The following is an 18,758-nucleotide window of genomic DNA, read 5'->3' as shown; positions in this document are numbered from 1 at the left end:
GTTTTTTTTATTATCAGGAGATTTGATAATAACCACAAACATTTAGCAAGCCCAACTACGTGAAGCACTTTGTAGATATTTTGCTAACGTGGAAAATAAGCTCTTTTAACAACTTACTTTGATTTACTTTTATTTTTATACTAAGAGAGGACCCAGATATGTGCTGAAATACGTATTGCCTTATGGATTGCAGTTGGCAGGGGTTGTTAGTGTTAAAGTTTCACACATTTCAAGTAAGATTGGATACATTCATATTTATGTCAGGAGAAGAAATAATATATTCTAAGAATTTAAAGTGTTACCAAAAGGCAAAACATGGCATTTGGCTAAAGAGATAACAATATTCTTCCCTGTTGAGGTTCTTTTCTCTAAGGCTTAGTTTTCTAACCAACGTTTTGGCAAGCAAACATTCTTATTTTGCATCATATAGTCTTCTTTCACATCTCTGAATGAAAAGAAAAAATAATTATATGGCTAAAGCAATTTAAATCTAAGGTGTGGGAAGGTACTTAGCAGAAAAGCTGACACTGCTTCCACGCTATTGTTATCCAGAATATACTCTCTTTTGAAGTTTACTGAAATACTTTCTCCAGTGTGTTGAAATTTCCTTTGCATCCAGCTCTGCTATAGATACAACATCATGACAACAGTGACATGACTTGTTTACAAGAGGGTGGTATAAACAGCAAATGTTCTTCCGTAAGACAGCTTTCTTGTTGAACTTCAACAGAAAAGGGAGAATAAATGTGGGAGAGAGAACAGAAGGGGGTAATCTTGAACATGTAGAGTCAAATCAAAGGCAGAGGAGAGAGTGGCTGATAGTGTCTTTTGCCTTCTTTTTATATGTAAGGAAGGACCTTCAAATTGTATATGGTCCTCAATGTGGAAGGTTATATATGGCCTATTATAGTGTGCCTTAATATTGCAAGATATTACCTGGTTGAAATTAATTAAATGAAAGATATCAAACAAGGGAAAACAGAGGAAGATAGAGATAGAGAGAGAAAGAGATAGAGATGATAGAGAGAAAGATAGAGAAACCGGGAGAGAATTAGAACCCTAATAACCTGCTCCAACCTGCCTTAGTCAGCTTTCTGACCTAGGATGTTGCAACAGAAACTCTCTGAAGGAATTTTAGTTATAGGAAAGCCTTTCCCATCTTTATGATCTTGTGTTAACCTTATTTTTTTTTCTTAGAAATAATGATGGTTTGCATAACGCATTTCAGATTAAACCTGATCATATTGAAAAATAATAATTTGCTTCTTGCATGAGAAATAGAATTAAATAAAAATAAGCTAAATTTTAGCACTTTGAACCATCTTTTGGATCATGATTGCTAACTGCACCCTGGTACTGATTAAAGACCTACATGATGATGATTATTATTCCTAGGACCAGGGAAGCCTTAGAAGTATCTGTGGGAACACAATGGTCTGGAGGGAGGGGGCTCTGCCAGAGCTCCCTGGAGCTGGGAATGGAAGGTGGGTCACTTCCTTAGATATTAGGAAAAATCATCTGGGTAAAACTGAGTGAATATTCTGGGTACAGTGTCATGGATTTGCTAGTCCAGTCTCCTCAGGTTCCTTGGGACATACATTTGTGCTTTGTGAAATTGTGGAATTATTGAAGGTGCGTAGTACATGGTTTTTTGTCATTAACATACACGACCTTGAACCCCAGTACTGTCACTTCTTGGCAGGCAGGTGGCCTTGCACAAGTGATTTAAAGTCTCTGAATCTCTGATTTCTGATATATAACACTGGGCTAGTATTGCCTCCTTTATGAGAATGTTTTAACATTAAATGATGCATTAAAAGTACTTTAGTTACTGTTAATCCCAAGGCAAATGCTAGTTATCATTGTTACAAGGAATGAGTCATAGAGATGTCCCGAGAATTGTCCTCAAAGCCTGGTCCCTACACTCTGGCGTAAATCTTCTTGAAGATAAAGACCAGATTCAGACACTCTGTTGTGTTTTTTCTAGTACAGATTATACACATATTGGGACTTCAAGATTGGGTTGCTTCTTGGGATCAATTATCCAAATTTCTTGGAGTCATGGTAGTAAGACAAGGAAGAAACAAAAGTGATTGTATCATTATGATGTGTGCAATTGGTCATGTTTTTTCTTTTTAACATTTATTGAATCCCTGATATGTATAATGCCTCAGGCTGGATGCTGTAGGTTATGTAAGGATGCCTAGAAGCTCCTTGTAGAAGAAATACTTTTCTAGTGGAGGAAATAAATGAACACGTGAGGCAGAATAAATAAATGAATTAAGTGCTAAATAGCTGAACAAGGCACATATTGTGGTTACTTATAATGGTATGGGGGAAGAGGGTGTATGTCAGGAAAAGATGGTGAAAATCAAAGTAGGATTGTAGTAGTTTGAGAGACAGAAATACAGATAGGAAAATGTACAGCATGCACAAAGGCAGGGATCCATAAATATCACTGGGTTTGTCTAAGGAAATGTTAGTAGATGCGTGGGCTATGCTAAAATATAGAGTGAGAAATCTTCTGTAAATCTTTTTTGCCTATTTCCGGATATTGATGGAGATATTTTTGGGAAATTCCAGCTTAAGTCCATGTGAACAAATGAATGGCTAATTTTTATAAAAAAATAACAGATCTTTTTACTAATTTTACTCAGATTATGGTAACAAATATTATATTTCCATTTTGATTTCAAATGATGAGGATGATGGCTAAAAATACAATGAACCAAGTTTTATGCATGTTGCATTTTAACAAGCTGGATGTCTCATTGGAATGCACTGCCTCTTGCTCCACATTTATTTTTGGAATTTAATAAGGCGCCTGTCATATCTGCCTCAAGGCTAAAAAACATCATGGGGGAGAAATCCAAAGTACTGTCACGTTTGAGTGACATGGAGCCAATTTTATTTTATTTCCTTTTCATGGTGGAGAGGTGGTGGTGGCTGAAATTAGCCAGCCTGACTTCTGAAAAGGCGTCGCTCTACCATCTGTTCTAAAGGCCTTGTGCTGGTTAACTGGTGATGACGTTGCCCAGTGACATTTGTCAGGTGGATCTGACTCAGAAAACCAGTAGAGGATTCTCATTAAAAAATTAATTCTGTGCATTTTACTGCAAAGCTCATTCTCATGATAGATTCTGGTAGAGCACCACATATCTCCAGAAGTGGGTCTCATTGCCTGAGAAACTTGGGAAGGTAATAACTTCTTTATTTCTTCTTTGTGCTCCCAGAGCTCATAATTAACATACTGACTCATTTAGCTCAACTCTCCATAGGATGAGGCTGTGTGAATACAATGGAGACTTCAGAGAAACTTTGGCAAACAAGGGTGGTTTCTGATTCTCATCCAGGGTGAGGGGAAAACTCTGCCATTTGTGGCTTCTTTCTTTCAAGCTGATGTTTAGTACAATGTGACTTTTTAAAATAGAATCATTTTTTTTCAAACATCTAAAACTTTGTTGCTAGAACAGCAAACTTCATAAAGACACCTTTTGAAAGTACATAGAAAATGACAAGCAAAATAAACAGAAAACTGAGACCAAAGAAAAGCCAAGATTGCTAGGATTTAAATGGAACCATAATATTTTAAAGAATTTTAAGACCAGATATCACAGAATGATCTTGCTATTGCTGAATTATTTATAAAACTGGAAATTGTAGTTAGCTGAAGGATCTGTCTGAGGCAGAAAAATAAATTGTGTACCTTTATATAGGTATGCGGTTATAATAACTGGAATAAGCACTCACTGCTGATGTTCTGCCAATTTAGTCTGAGTTAAGGTCTGTTTTTTTAATAGTTGCCATGGGGAACTAAGTTAGTTAAATAATGTGAACTTAAAACAGGTAAACATAGTACTATGTCAATTAATATGTACTATGAACAAAGTCAAGAAATAGTAGCTGGTCAGCTCTTCTTACCTTATTATTTGGAATTTCCTGACTCTTACGTAAAAGGAAAAGAAATAGGCTAAACTCATTTTTAATGAGTTTGTGGCTTCTTGGGCACAAAGAGAGATCCATGAGCTCTTCCCTGAATCCCAGAAGACCCCTGAGCTAGGATCAAGAATTGAGTTTGGCTTTAAAGTATCTAGTATATATATAGGTGTGTGTTGGGTGGGTAAGTAAGGGAGGAGGGGACCATTGCAGACAAGTTTAACCCTGAGATTGTGTGGCTACACTCACTCTAATTCCAGCTATATAGGTTGGATCAATCCTCAGTTGAATGGAAGATAATTTAGTGGTAAGGCCAGATCTAAACCATTAGATATTGAGCCACCATGTAAAAAAATAAATGTGAAATACAAGATAGCAAAATGAACTCAGCCCCATGTGGAAGATGCTGCACACTTTAGCATTCTCAAGGAAACATGAATCACGAGACATCAACTATCTTTTGACGTGTTGGCACTCAACATTTTATTTTTCTTTCTGGTGGAACTCCAAGGCAGTATTGCATAGATTCCCTAAAATATTCTGAAAGCCATCAAGAAAGCACTTTAGCACTTTTTTGGTAAACAGTGAATTTAATTTAAATAAATTCATTCCTTGGAGAGAATCTGCCTCTTGATTATAGCTGGACTTCTTCTTATTTTACACAACCTGTCTCTGAGGCATAATTTTTCAGTCAAAGAAACAGGAAGATTTATTGGCTGTTTGATTGGAATGTCTAGCTGGTTCCCAAACATTGCTTAACTGATCACTGATAACTGGTGCTGAAAGTTGAATGGGGGTGGGGCGAACTATGTATATTCAACTTAATGAAAGATTTAAGGTAAATATTAATGAAAAAACAAGGGGGTGATTTTTAAAGTATTTCACTCTTAATAAACAGTTGCATTTATTATTTTAGTGGTGATCTGCTGAGAGAGGAATCATTCTGAATAGCTTGAAGCCTTTAGTCCATGTCTCTACTTATAGATTCCAAGCTTAGAACTGCTTTATTTAACGTAAATGGATCACTAATGATATTTGCTGTGGGACTGTGTAATGCTTCTCCCATAAGCAGCTAGGAATAGCTCCCAAGCTTTGAGTCTAGTCTTTATTCCTGGAGCTGGCAAGAGTAGGTTGTCATGGAGCTAAGGGAGGAATCAGTAGACTCTTATTTATGTTTTAGGTGAGAGGATACTGCCTTTCTTCTGTAAAATTTTAGAATTAGGCTGTACTGCAGGGCCATTAGTCTGAGTGCTCAACAGAGTACTCTGCACTTGCGGGCTCAGTTAGGTTTGTTGATAGTGATGAGAGTAACTCCGTATTCACATCCCAAATACGAGGCCCATTGTCACCCTTCAGTTATCCTCTCACAAATACATGGGCTTCTCTTCTCTTCAGTAAGAATAATGGTGCTACTTAGAGAGTATTTCCCCTACAACCCCAAATACTGAGTGGTAGAATCATTTTCCTTGACAGAAAGGCACAATGTTGCTGACTTTGCGAATGTATGTGCGCTCTCTTTTTTCTTTGAATTTTAATATTTTTCACTATTTCTCTTAGCATTTCAAGGCATCCAACTGATCTGGATTTGAATCCCAGATCTGCTTCTTACCAACTGTTTGATGTTAAGCAAGTAAAATTATGTTGTTAAATTAGTAATAACACTTCCTTAAATTTTTGTCAGAGAAAAATTACTCAATAAAATGAGTTCGGGAGATCATTTGATATAAGCATTCTGGAACTTGAGTCCACCAATTTTATTCCCATAAGTGAAAGGATTCTATATCAAAAGTTTTTTAATTTGAATTTTTTATTTCATTGATAACTGAAAAAAAGAAAGCTAAAATGCTTTTTCTGGGTTACCTGGAAACCACCTATGACAAAACATTCCTTCTCTGCCTTCTGTGTCTAAGTTTTTACAATTGCTTTTGTTCCAGATGATAGTTCTTTAATGTGTGTGATATAGAGGGAAATAATCAAAGTTTTACAGATATGTGAGGCATTAGGGAAAAACAAAGACTGTAAGACAACATAGTAAGAACAAAGTGTTTGCAGGTGTTTGAATAGAAAAGGATAAGTGGTATTCACGTGGTCCCTGACAGTCAGCCTCAAATTAATATTGCCAGTGACATTTAGTTTCAGCTGCATAATATCATCTATCAGTTTAAAATTAGGTTGTTCATCTAAATTTTAGAAGTTGCATAGGTTTATACTTAAACATTTTACAGTTGCCCAAGGACATAAACTTATGAAACTTAAACCTAATTTTATATTTGTGAATTCATATGGATATTTAAGTAATATAAAACAAATAATTATTATTATTAGAAGTCAAAGAGAATGTTTCTTTTAAAAAATATTTGTATAATCAAAATTGATTATACTAATCAAATTTGAGGATAGCTACTGTATGTGATGGTGATGATGATGATGATAGCTATAGGACCTAGATCCATAACCACAGAGAACTAAGAGCTGGCTATAAAGTTCCAAAGTTTTAGAGTTGTTGGTTTTTCCTGATTTTCCATCTGTAAGTTTTAGCTGAGGAACCACTCTTCTAAGGAAGCATTCTGAAGAAATTTTTTTATATATAAACACAGAAAAACTTCATTATATCATAACATATTAATATTCTACATGTAAGAGGTCAGATCATAGCCCTAAAATATTGCTATTATATAAAAAAATTGTAAGTAAAATGACTAGCCTACTTCAAAACCACTCTAATTCAGAGTAGCATATTAATTTTAGATCTTGAAAGGACTAGAACTGAATTCTGTCTTAGCTTTTGACTGATTTACTTTGTAATCTTGATCAAGTTATTTAGCTTGGGTCATTTTAAGTCTCCTCATCTATAAAATGCAGGCCCTCAGTCTACCTTGGAAGATTACTTTGAGTCTGGTAATTGTCAAAAATGCCTGGACTGGGCTGTCTCGTACTGGGCTTTCAACAAATGTTCAGCCTTACGCCATTCTATCATTCTACAGGTGGAAATGCCTTCTCTCTTTCCCCTTCAATATCTGGTCTCCCTGGCACCTAGTGCTGGAAGCAAGATGGAACTGGGTGCTTTATGCCTAAATGCAGTGTATCTCAGAGAGACATCTACCATAACCTTAGTAGATGGTTGGTTTTACTTTTTAGGTTTAAACATTATTTTAATCCTTTTTTAAAAAGTAAATTAGTCAAACTAGTCAAAAGTACCTACAGTCTTTGTGGGCTATGACTGAGCCGTGCAAATAAAACAGCAGCTGAGGCAGACACAGGTCTTTTCCTTCAGAATCAAACATGAAGGTTTGGGAGAGGCACTCTCTTTGATGTTGTCCACTTTGCAATCCTTTTGCTTACTTTGTGATACACCTGGATTGTGTATTAATGACCACCAACCAAGTGGTGATGCCTTTCAGTGTTCGCTTTTTTGCAGCTGTGATTCATAAATGAGGAGAGGCCACTCTTTCCTTAAAAACAAAACAAAACCAAACCTGGTGCTTAATACATTGACTCAGAGTGACAAATGTGTGCACGGCTTATTCATAAATCACTTCACTCATTTTAAATGGCACCTGATTTTTTTCCAGACAGTTTGCATCTTATTCTTAAATTAGGGATAAACAAAAAGTTTTGGTAAATGAATTGTAACTGGGCACCTGTTTAGAAAATGTGAATTACTCTATTTGACAAAACAGCATTAAATTAATTTATATAGCTAGTTGTATTAACCTTCAATTTATGTTGCTTTGAAAGATGTATGGGTACACTGAAGTTGACATTACAGATGTGTGTGGAGCATTTTAAGACCCAAGCTAAAGAGAACTCAGAAGCATTGCAAACAAATTTTTGAGAAGTAAGCACAGTATAGGAGTCCTCAGCTGGCATGTCTCTGTGTTTCTCCAGATGGCCAGCAGATGTTTATATTTGATTCTGTAAAAAGGGGACTGCCTCTGAAGTACACAATTTCAGCACTAAAATTTTGACTTTAATGAGAATATTAGAAATATGATTATTGTTCCTAGGAGACTTTTTTAAAAGTTGAATTTAGAAATTAAAAGTTCATATAAGCCAAGGAATTTGTTCTACAAATTGAGTCAAGTATTTAAATATAATTGCATGGAAGAGGTATTTAAAATTAAATCAAGTGGAGAAAAATAATTTCTCTGGAAGTAATTTACATAAAGAGCTTTGTGCTGTAAACTGCAAAATTAAGTTTAATATTCATTGCATAGCTCTATTCCAGAAGAAAACTTCTTAAATTTTGTCTTTTTAAAGATTAAATCTAGTATTACCAAAGTATTATGAAATGTATGTCTTGACGTGAAACAAACTTTTCTCCAGGGTAGAAAAAATTAAAATCTATTTGGACAATAAAAATCATACAATGTGATCAAAAGGCCTGAGTGAGTTTAAAATGATGGAAGATCAGATTTTTTTTTCTTCTTTGCCACTGAGAAATGACAACATATGTCAGCACCGTGGCAATGGCGTATTCTTCATCTAAATATTTGGGTTATTTCCGTACGAAGATTGTTGCTTTCTTAGACACAGCTGTGGTTTCTAAGCTCTAGATACAGTAAACTAGAAATAATGGTAAAGAAATAACCTAGAACCATGAATATAAAAATTGACATTAAACAAAAATCCTAATCTATTGTATTTGAAATATATGGTGTTCAAAATAATAAAATAGACACATATTTGACATAATTTTTCTTTTCATATTCTGTTTTTATACTTTGCTTAGTACTATGTTTAAGGAGAATTTAGCTAAGTAGTTACTTTTGATTTTGTTTGAGAAGATAATTAATCTGTTGCTTTGTTTTTCCTTTAAAGACATCATTTTTAGCTATTCTAGTGAATAGTGACTGCTATATCAAGTCAACATATTCATATTTTAATTGAACCAGTACAGAACAATTTGTCTAATGTGGTTGCTATATTCCAGGAAGTAGAAAGAGGCTTAAACCTTAGAAGTAGCTTTACAATGTAGTAAGTAATTAAAACATTTCTTTGTTGGGCTTTTTGAGAGAATGATGATTTTGTCTCCTTTCTCTAAGCAGAGAACTTAAAAGCTGAAAACAAAACTATCAAATATTCTTACTTATAGTCTTATGTGATGTTAAGGTAGAACACCTTTCAGAACCGTTAGAAAAGAGGAAAGAATTGTTCCACATTTTAAAGTTTGGTTTTATTACAGGTTGTTTTTATTCTTAATCTCTTTTTTGGTTGCCAAATTACAGTGAGAAATTAAAGCACTTCTAGTATAAAATTTGTTAAAGACCTACTCTGTTTTAGGCACTTATTTCAGTTATATTTATTTAACCCTTACTTCCATATTGAACCAGCATTTCCATTTGACAGAAGAGGAAACCGAGGGTCAAAGGGGTTAAGTGTCTTGCTCAAAGTCACCCAGCAGAAAAGTGGCAGAATAGAAAAAAGGTCCCAGTTCTTCTGACCCAAGGTTAATGACCTTTTCATTAAACTTCAGTAGCCAGTTCTGTGCATCATAGAGGCGGGCCACTATATCTTTTCTTAGAGACAACAATATATTGAAATGCAAAGTTTAAACTGTACTTTTGGGGGGAAAACTAGAGAAGGTGAGACTCTTTATTAAGATCCCAAATAACCTAGGGAGGTAGGATTCAGATTAGCACTGGGGATACTGGATTTTTTTTTTGATACAAGAAGCACAGAAATGTGTTATTACCCAGGGAAATAAGAATTTATGGGAACCAAGACATTTTTGGAGGTTTTCAAATCAAATCCAGTTAAATGAGTGTGAAAGTAGAGAAAGCCTTACTTAAAGGCACCTGTAAGTTTAAAGAAAAGTGTTGGCAAAGTGTAAATTTGTAAGAATTAATAAAACAAGCCGGGTGTAAAGTGGTCCATGTATAAAAACAATTCAACTACTGAGTAGATGTAGTATACACAATAAATATATAAGCACCAATCTTTGAAGTTAGACCATGTGACCACAAATCTCTTCTGCCACCTTGTGGTTGCAAGTCTATTTCAGAGACAGGCTCCCTGAGTGTGAGAAAAAATTAACCTCTGAAGTGCTAAAATAGTGGTACAATACATGATGTGGGTGGTTCTGAACTCAAGAAACAAACAGTCTGGGGGGACACGGTTACTACCCAAACTCTTACTGTAGCAATTCAGAAACCCCTTAGATTTGGAGAGCAAAGCTATTTTATAGACATCACAAGATAAAAAACGTGAGCAAGCATAGGAACTAAATTGCATTTCAGATTCTTTTGTGTTCATGGTGGAAGAAAACGTTCTGTTTTTAAGCAGATCCCAAACATCAACCCAATTTTCTTCTGGAAAAATACATTTTAATTTATTCTGTAGAAAGCAATGAGAAGACAGTCTTGCCAGTGGGAATCTATGGGTGTATGAGAGTGGAAGTCATCTGGTTTCTTCTCACATTTAGCTGTAGTTATAAAACTGACCAGTGGTGTTTCTGTCTGGAGGTTGAGCATCTCCTGCAGGTTGTAAGCCAGCTTTGCTGTCAGCCTTGAGCATGTGTTTCAATTATCACATCAAAAAATATCTTTGATTCCAAAACGATCAATTATTGAAGCTCTGTATGTGATAGCTAATGGTGTCTATAAATTCATTAACCCAATGAAGCTGCCTCATTGTCAACAGTTGATCAAGTTTTGGTTTTTCTTTAGATAATTTCTCTTTAGGTGCCAGTGATCCTCTTGTTTTAATTTCACTAGCAGAAATGGGATGAATAGAGCAAAAAGCACAGATGACAACAAAAGACAAATCTAAGATACTTTCTGCTTTATTATCCTAGAAATATTTTTAAAAGTCAATACTTACGTGTTATCACTGTTTTTATATTTTATAACATTTAAGAATGTTAGTAATGCATCTTTGCCCTAAAAACAAGTCTGTACCAATTACAGGGTATGTAATTTTGGAAAATCATTTATTCTGTTTCCTTAATGTGCATGATGAGGATAACATCAAGATCATAAAGTATAAACAGAGGTCATAGAAGTAAACTCCTTAGTGTGCTTTTCAACGTGTGTGTATGCGCGTGTGCGAAAACAATAAACAAAAAAAAATCTCTTTTATTCAGCATAAACATTTTGATATCTCATATTTTATTTAGCTTAAAGATGGTGGGAGGTTTAAGCATTAGTCCAAAAATTTAGTACAGAAAGCTTCAATCATTGATCAATTGGTATTGTAAAGTACTTTATTTGTGGAGAATATTGATGGAGAAGGAGTAAAGAAGAATAAGGTAGTCCCGAGACAGCCTTTTGCTAAGAGCGGAGGGTGAAACCAAGGTTTATAAGGAACACCAAAACAAACAAACCTTGGCACTGTCAGAGTAAACTAGCCTGCTTACCCCAGTAATTTATATTGTGTACCAGCGATCTTCCAGGGAATTTTTAGATCCTTTTTGAAAATGGCCTCTGAATTATGCACTAATACAGCACTGCTAATGAAAGCCCTCCTAGCATCCAACCTCATTAGCTCTCACTTTTTGCTAATCCACAAATCCTGTCCTTCTTGGTGGACACCTGGTGGTCCCCCTCCCCTCCCCATATCTCAACAGATATATAATTGCCAAGGAGTGGAGCCAGGTTTCATATTACCTAGATGTGTGGCTTATGCAGACGCTTCCATGAGTCTGTCTGTTGTCTGTAATTAAGAGCTATCAAAACACTTGGCTAATTTACACTTGATAATCTGCAATGAGGGTCCCTGGGATCACCAGCTTCTGTTTTATTATTTAAATACACATAGTGCACAAAGCAGACTGGGCCCTCAGCAAACCATATCAGGGAAAAGATTGGCTTTTCAGCAAACAGAATGTAGCCCAAAGGTTATGACTAGGCAGAACAAACAATCCTCTGAATTATCTTTATTGCTGAGGAGCTTCACAGAGCAGGTGGGACTTTAGAAGCTCTTTTAAACGCTGAAATGACAGGACCTGGCAAGACTTAATTGGCAAGCTGCTGTGGTCAGATGCAGAGACCATGAAAATAGGCATGCATTTTGGACCTGTGTAGGGCACTAGAACAGTATTTCAAAAGGAATGATTGCTATAAATAATAGGAAATCATTATGTACTGATTGAAAGAAATAAAAAGTGTTACTCTTTAGAAAGTACAAACTCTCAGTAAAAATAAAGAAGGACAAAGTAGCCTGTATGTGAACAGTGAAAAATCTTTGGTAAAAAAAGGTCAGACTTGTGTTTTCAGCAACATTATCTTAACATAGGATTGCCTACCTAACTAATCTGATTAGTTGGATGGAATTCAGGGCTTTTATGATTTTCTGCTTCCAGCTTAAGAGGTGAGAGATCAATGGTGTAACCGAAGATGTTATTACCAGTATTTTCATATTACATTATGGATTAAGACACAATTGGGGAAAAATAATGTGTAATAAGAAACAATGCCATAAAGATATTTTGATAATAATATGTCAGGATATGTTATCTGAATCTATCTCATAGGTAAGAAAGATGCTTCGTTATAATGTCATTTAAATATTTCTTCAGCTACTGTCTTGAGTGGAATCTGGAGCAAGATAACATGTGTTCAGGTCTACTAGCTAGGGAGTATATGATAAAAGATATTGGTTTTATAACCTACTGATGAGCCAACATTCTGTGAGTTTAAAATAAGTACCAGCATGTCAGAGGGAGGCCAATGTGCCATGGAAAGTATGTATAGGAGACTACAAAGGTAGATTCAAATCCACTTGTACAAATTTCAAGTGAAAGGATAGCTGGAAATTTTAGGTCAACCCTAAAGGTAGAAGCAGGATTAATGCTGGTTTACGTAATAACCAAATTAATTAAACTAAGTAACTTGGTGAGTGGGGGAACATGGCTGCTATAGAAGTTCAAGTTTGTGTTACTTTTATCTAATCCTATATTCTTCCTGAGTTTTCTTAGCTTTAGAAGTTGAGAAATTATACTCATTTTCCTCAGAGGAGCAGACTGTCTTAAAAGTCCACCTAAGAGTTTCAAGTATTTCATACTCATCTTGGCCAGATTATCCATGATCCTCTTCTATGGAATCCCACTTCTGCTTCAGAGTTCAGCATAAATGCCTCCTCAGTGACCTTCTGCTGTAAATAAGTGTGATCTCTTTTCTCAACTTGCAAAGTATCTTTCTTTGGGAATGTATCCTTTTTACCTATATATAGGTATTTATGTACCTATAAATCTCCCAAATTAGGTGGCCTTCAGGAATAAAATTTTTTTTTTTTCTGTTCATGGATGTTTGCAAAAGCCCTTCATGACTGGCCACTGCTGCTCACTCTACCTTTATTTCTTTCCATATTTTCCTCCCATTTTACAATTTTACATTCCAGTTCCGCTAAACAATTGGCTGAGCTCTGCACATTCAAATCTTTTTCTTTTCTTTTCTTTTCTTTTTTTTTTTTTTCCCACCTCTGGCTGTTCCCTTGGTGAATTCCTTCTAAGCCTTCAGTTCTTAGCTGAGGTCTCTCTTCCTTTGCAAAGCCCTTCCTGATACTTTCCTTATATTCATATCCAATTTAATGACCCTTCTCTGTGTTCTCAGGAAATTATCTTCTGCTGTTGTAGTTAGCATTTCACAGGCTTGTTATTACCTGTTTTCTTGTCTGTTTCCTTGGACAGAATTTCCTTTGTCTTTGAGATGAGAACCGTATGGCATATGGTCAGTGCACAATAAATATTAAGAAACATATACATGAATTTGCATTAGTAGAATGTAAGCATCATGAGAGTTGGGACTTTGTTTTGTATATTCCTTTATCTCTCATGCTTGGAACTGTGCCTGGCCCATGGGAAATCTGCAGCAAAATAGCTGTTGCATGAATAAACAAATAAATGGATAAAAATATTGTACATTTTAAAGAGAAGACACTTGGTTACTAAAAGGTTATGTCATAAATGATCGATGTGGCTGAACGGAAGTACTAAGAATTCAAATGATGACAAAAAAGATAGATAAGAGTAAGCAGAGCTTAATATTTGGAATTGGCAAAATAAAGAACAGTAATAAATAAAGGATGGTTATTTGCTAGCTGCTGTCCTTTGACAAATAAACCCTTATTTGCTGAAAGTTTACCTTAGCATTTCAGCAGCTGACAGTACATGCCATTTCACAATCACTTCAGTGCTTTGTCTGTTTGTTCCATTGTGATGGTTCAGATGATTCCATTTGTCCCTAACCTCTAGCTATTCCAGTCTCAGAACCAGTATTTATTGCCACACATGGGCTATGCATGGCAGCTGCGAAATCCAGATGCCAAGCTTTGGAATGTATTTTTACGGCAGCACCATCTGGGGCTCTGGCCAGCCTTCTTTATTGTCTCTTGGATGTGTATACTAATAGCTTTGCTGGGCCGTGGCACTACCTGTGGGACCTGCTGAGGGTCAGGCTGTTTAGGAGATCCTCTCGTCATTCTAGTTAGAATTTCACTTTAAACTGCTCTCACATGCTATCAACTTATTCCTCTTAATGTATCTGCAGTGTCCTACAGAAGTAATAAAACAGGTGGTCCTTGAGTCTAAGAAAGAAGAGGGCTATTCTCACAGCACTGGGTTAAGATGTCTTTCATGGGTGCACAGCAGCTTGTTTGTGGATTTAGGGGGAAATATGAATACCCTTTTGATCTATTGACTATATTGTTTAAGACAGTTATCATTGAAATGGAAGACAGACTTTGTTATAAGCTCTTTATCCAACTTATTGAAATAGGCATATTCATCACTAAATGAGGTGATAATACTCCACAGCACAGCTAAACTATTTCTCAGCAATCAATGGACTGAGTCGTTTGAAGATTCACTGGCCACTCAGGATGGATAAAATGACTATTCATGATCCTTAGAAATGTGCTTTAAGAAGTTTCTTGACAGTGAAGCAAGTTGATTCACTGTTTTGAATTGCAGTAAACCCATCATTTGAAATGAAGCGATACAGCATAAAGAAGATTCAGCTCAAACAGTAATTTGGTGTGTTATATCTGGCAAGAGGAATTGGCTCTGGGAGTTTAAACGACTTACCCAAGGTCACACAGGCCATAGATTCAGAGTGGAGGTGAAAATGCAGTTTGTGCAATTATTAGATGACAGTAGGACTGACAGGAGAGTCAGTCATGATAATTGAGTCCCTGAAATGATTAAGTGACCTAATAATTGTGCACCATCCCCTTCACTTTCACTACTCTGACAACTGTGCTGCCCCAGCGGGTAATCCACCTTTGGCGGTGGCTTTGCAGTAGAGGATGTAGAGCAAGGCTGCAGCAAGGCAGGAACACGAAGGAAACTGCATTGGTTTGATTCCTGGTGTCTGGGCTTCATGGGAATTTCACTGAGAGGCTGCCAATCCAGAATTAGTGCTGAAATGAGGCACTCCCAGGCTCTTGGTTTCCAATTGACCTGTCACATATCTGAGGAGGTATCTCTGGACAGAGAGAGAGTATGGGAAATAAATTTATCTGGAGATCTGCCTCGGCTTTCTTTGTCTGCACTAGAAACAAAGTACTTCATTTTAAATAAAGCCAGGTAGGGAGACAGAGATGGGACCCTCATCCTTGCCTCTACCCAAATGGCAAATGCATTCCTGGGGAATGCCAAGAGGGTCACAGAAACAGCCTTACAAGTTCCGTAGCCACTTAAGAATTCTTAACAGTGACAGATCCAAGGGAAGGATGATATTCTCTCCAAAGACACTTTGAATAGGAATGAGCTGTTAAAGCTTTTCTGTAGACTGAGAATAGATCTTTTAAAAATGATGTTTAGTCTTGGAAAGAACAAGGCATATTGCTATACTGTGTTGTCAGTTCTCTAAGGAAATGGCATAAAAGGGAGCTTTTATTGTGGCCTCATCCTTTGTTCTGGAGAATCTCTGCTTTTTTTATACAAGGATATATTTTAATCAGAAATCATGACACTATTACTACTCATATACCAGCAGTGAAATGCTAAGATACACTGGCACTATATGCTCCCATATGCGTATTTGTGTGCATGTTTTTTTTAAAACTTGGCTTATTACCTAAGTTGGAAGAAAGGCAGTACAACTACTGCAAAACCTCTGGTTGCTCTGTTATAGAAGGAATGCATTTCAGGGCTTCCCTGATGGCGCACTTGTTGAGAGTCCGCCTGCCGATGCAGGCTGCAGGGGACACGAGTTCGTGCCCCGGTTCCGGGAAGATCCCACATGCCGCGGAGCAGCTGGACTCGTGAGCCATGGCTGCTGAGCCTGCGCGTCCGGAGCCTGTGCTCCGCAACGGGAGAGGCCACAACAGTGAGAGGCCCGCATACGGCAAAAAAAAAAAAAAAGGGGGGGGGGAGGAATGCATTTCAGATTTCATCTTTTATGTGAATGAGAGGAGAAAAGTTTATAGTATTTTGAAATATCCTTACACTGATTGACACATTCTCAGGCCTTCTGAAAAATAGTAGTTTAAAGCTGCCCACCTAGTAATTTTCTCCACTTCAATTTTGTACATTATTTTGCCTGTTAGAAAATAAATATTTCACAAAACTATTATGGTTGGGAACAAATGTATCACCCTCTCCATTTCATACAGTAGCTAGAGGATATCTTTGAGATGAAGCACAAAGAGATGTTCTCAAGTGAACCAGTAAGATATATGTTATAGATAATGTCCAGTGATTGAAAAACACATCAGAGGATTCTATTGTTTTGCTTTTGTTTTGATACCTATGTTTTGCATATTGAAAAATGGCAAAATTGCAGTGCTTACATTGCTGAAGATGTGTAAGAGGTGAAAAAAGTAGTGAGTTCATGATCAGTTGGAACCACATTTTTATTATACAAAGAAAAGGCATTTGTGCTGATAGGCGTACCAGGAGTTGCGCCCTCACAGTGAGAGAGCATTCTGTTCATACAAGTCTTTGGATGGACCTTGGTTATAAATCTTTGTGAGTAATGGATTACTACTGAAAAAAGCTTGGGTGTTCTTCTGAAGGGGGGCCAGCTTCAAGTTGAACCTGGAAGTGGGGAGCAAGCCTTGATGGTGGCTTTGGGGGGTGTAGGGTGTGGAGCGAGGCTACAGCCAGGCAGGAACATGCACACACACAAAGAATCCAAAATGTATATCAAAAAACTCCCGAGAAAAAGCATATAAAAAATTCTTAAAAGCTACTTGGGAAGTCATTCATATTTTAACCATTGTCATTTTGCATCATAAATCAAAGTTGAAATATCATAAAATAGGCAAATATTACATTAAATCTTTGAGAGAGCAGATGACCTTGATGATGAGGATGATGATGAATGTGATGACTGTGATGATGAAGATGATGATAGCTAACCTTGCTATGAACTAAGTGCTATTATAAATACTTCGGTAATTAATTCATTTAATGCTCACAGCGCTTCCACACTGTTCCCATTTTACATCTAAAACACTGAGACACAGTGCTTAAACAGATTCTTCAAGATTCTATTTTCTGTGTTGTAGTGGATCTCTCTGGAACAAGTTGCAGAATGACTTGTAGGGTCATCTGATCAGGTATGGAAATTTAAAACCCTGAATTACTATAGAGGTAGAAAAGGCTCCCATTCCAAACAGGTGTGCCTTGAAAGGAGTAAAGCTAGGTTTTAAGCCATTTACCTGCCATTTAAAAAATTAGAATTTCTGAAGTTTCAAATTCACTGCGTATAACCAATGGAGAGTATAGCCATGATATAAGTAGTTATAAAAACAGAAAATATTTGTTTGTTTGTTTGTTTATAGATCCTGGTCTAAGTCTAAACTGAAAGTTAAAGATCCAGGGACAAATTTCAGGTTTCAACTTTATTAGTGAGTCTCTAACGTGGACTTTTTTTTTTTTTTCCCGGTACGCGGGCCTCTCACTGTCATGGCCTCTCCCGTTGCGGAGCACAGGCTCCGGACGCGCAGGCTCAGCGGCCGTGGCTCACAGGCCCAGCCGCTCCGCGGCATGTGGGATCTTCCCGGACCGGGGCACGAACCTGTGTCCCCTGCATCAGCAGGCGGACTCTCAACCACTGCGCCACCAGGGAAGCCCTAACGTGGACTTTTTGATTGGTCGTTGCTGGTCATATCCATCCTCAGCTTCTTTTCACACCAAACTGGTTTTGTAGTAACTGCCATTTCACATGAGCTTCTAGATTTTTTTTTCCTTTTTACTTGCGTACATTTAGAGAAAGGTGGTAATTTCCGTTGATATTTATTCTGCTTTACTCAGATTTATTCTCTGCCATCAGAGGAATTTTATTTTTAAAAAAAAATTTTTTAACATCTTTATTGTTAAAGATGTGAATCATGAATCAGCCATACATATACATATATCCCCATATCTTATATATATACATATATCCGCATATCTCCTCCATCTTGCATCTCCCTCCCACCCTCCCTTTCCCCCCTCTAGGTGGTCACAAAGCACGGAGCTGATCTCCCTGTGCTATGTGGTGCTTCCCACTAGCTATCTATTTTACACTTGGTAGTATATATAAGTCCATGCCACGCTCTCACTTCGTCCCAGCTTACCCTTCCCCCTCCCCATGTCCTCAAGTCGATTCTCTACATCTGCGTCTTTATTCCTGTCCTGCCCCTAGGTTCCTCAGAACCTTTTTTTTTTTTAGATTCCATATGTATGTGTTAGCATACTGTATTAGTGTTTCTCCTTCTGACTTACTTCACTCTGTACGACAGACTCTAGGTCCATCCACCTCACTACAAATAACTCAGTTTCGTTTCTTTTTATGGCTGAGTAATATTGTGCATATGTCAAAACTACAATGAGGTATCACCTCACACCAGTCAGAATGGCCATCATCAAAAAGTCTACATACAGTAAGTGCTGG

The 18,758-nt window shown here is 36.9% G+C and overlaps 1 protein-coding gene and 1 long non-coding RNA gene across 10 annotated transcripts in view; both read left to right on the top strand.

Moving 5' to 3' along the window:
- ROBO2 (roundabout guidance receptor 2) overlaps window positions 1-18,758 on the top strand; it is a 1,654,833-nt gene that overhangs the window by 1,268,134 nt on the left and 367,941 nt on the right. The window lies entirely within an intron of this gene.
- LOC125964552 (uncharacterized) overlaps window positions 1-18,758 on the top strand; it is a 63,056-nt gene that overhangs the window by 3,089 nt on the left and 41,209 nt on the right. Inside the window, exon 2 of the long non-coding RNA XR_007477678.1 lies at window positions 1,396-1,484. This is a non-coding gene — a long non-coding RNA (uncharacterized LOC125964552). The remainder of the gene's footprint in view (window positions 1-1,395; window positions 1,485-18,758) is intronic.

The sequence above is a fragment of the Orcinus orca genome, chromosome 5, assembly GCF_937001465.1.
Source record: "Orcinus orca chromosome 5, mOrcOrc1.1, whole genome shotgun sequence".
Lineage (NCBI taxonomy): Eukaryota > Metazoa > Chordata > Mammalia > Artiodactyla > Delphinidae > Orcinus > Orcinus orca.
Note: the sequence above shows the minus strand (reverse complement) of the source record. Positions and strands in the feature narration are given on the sequence as shown.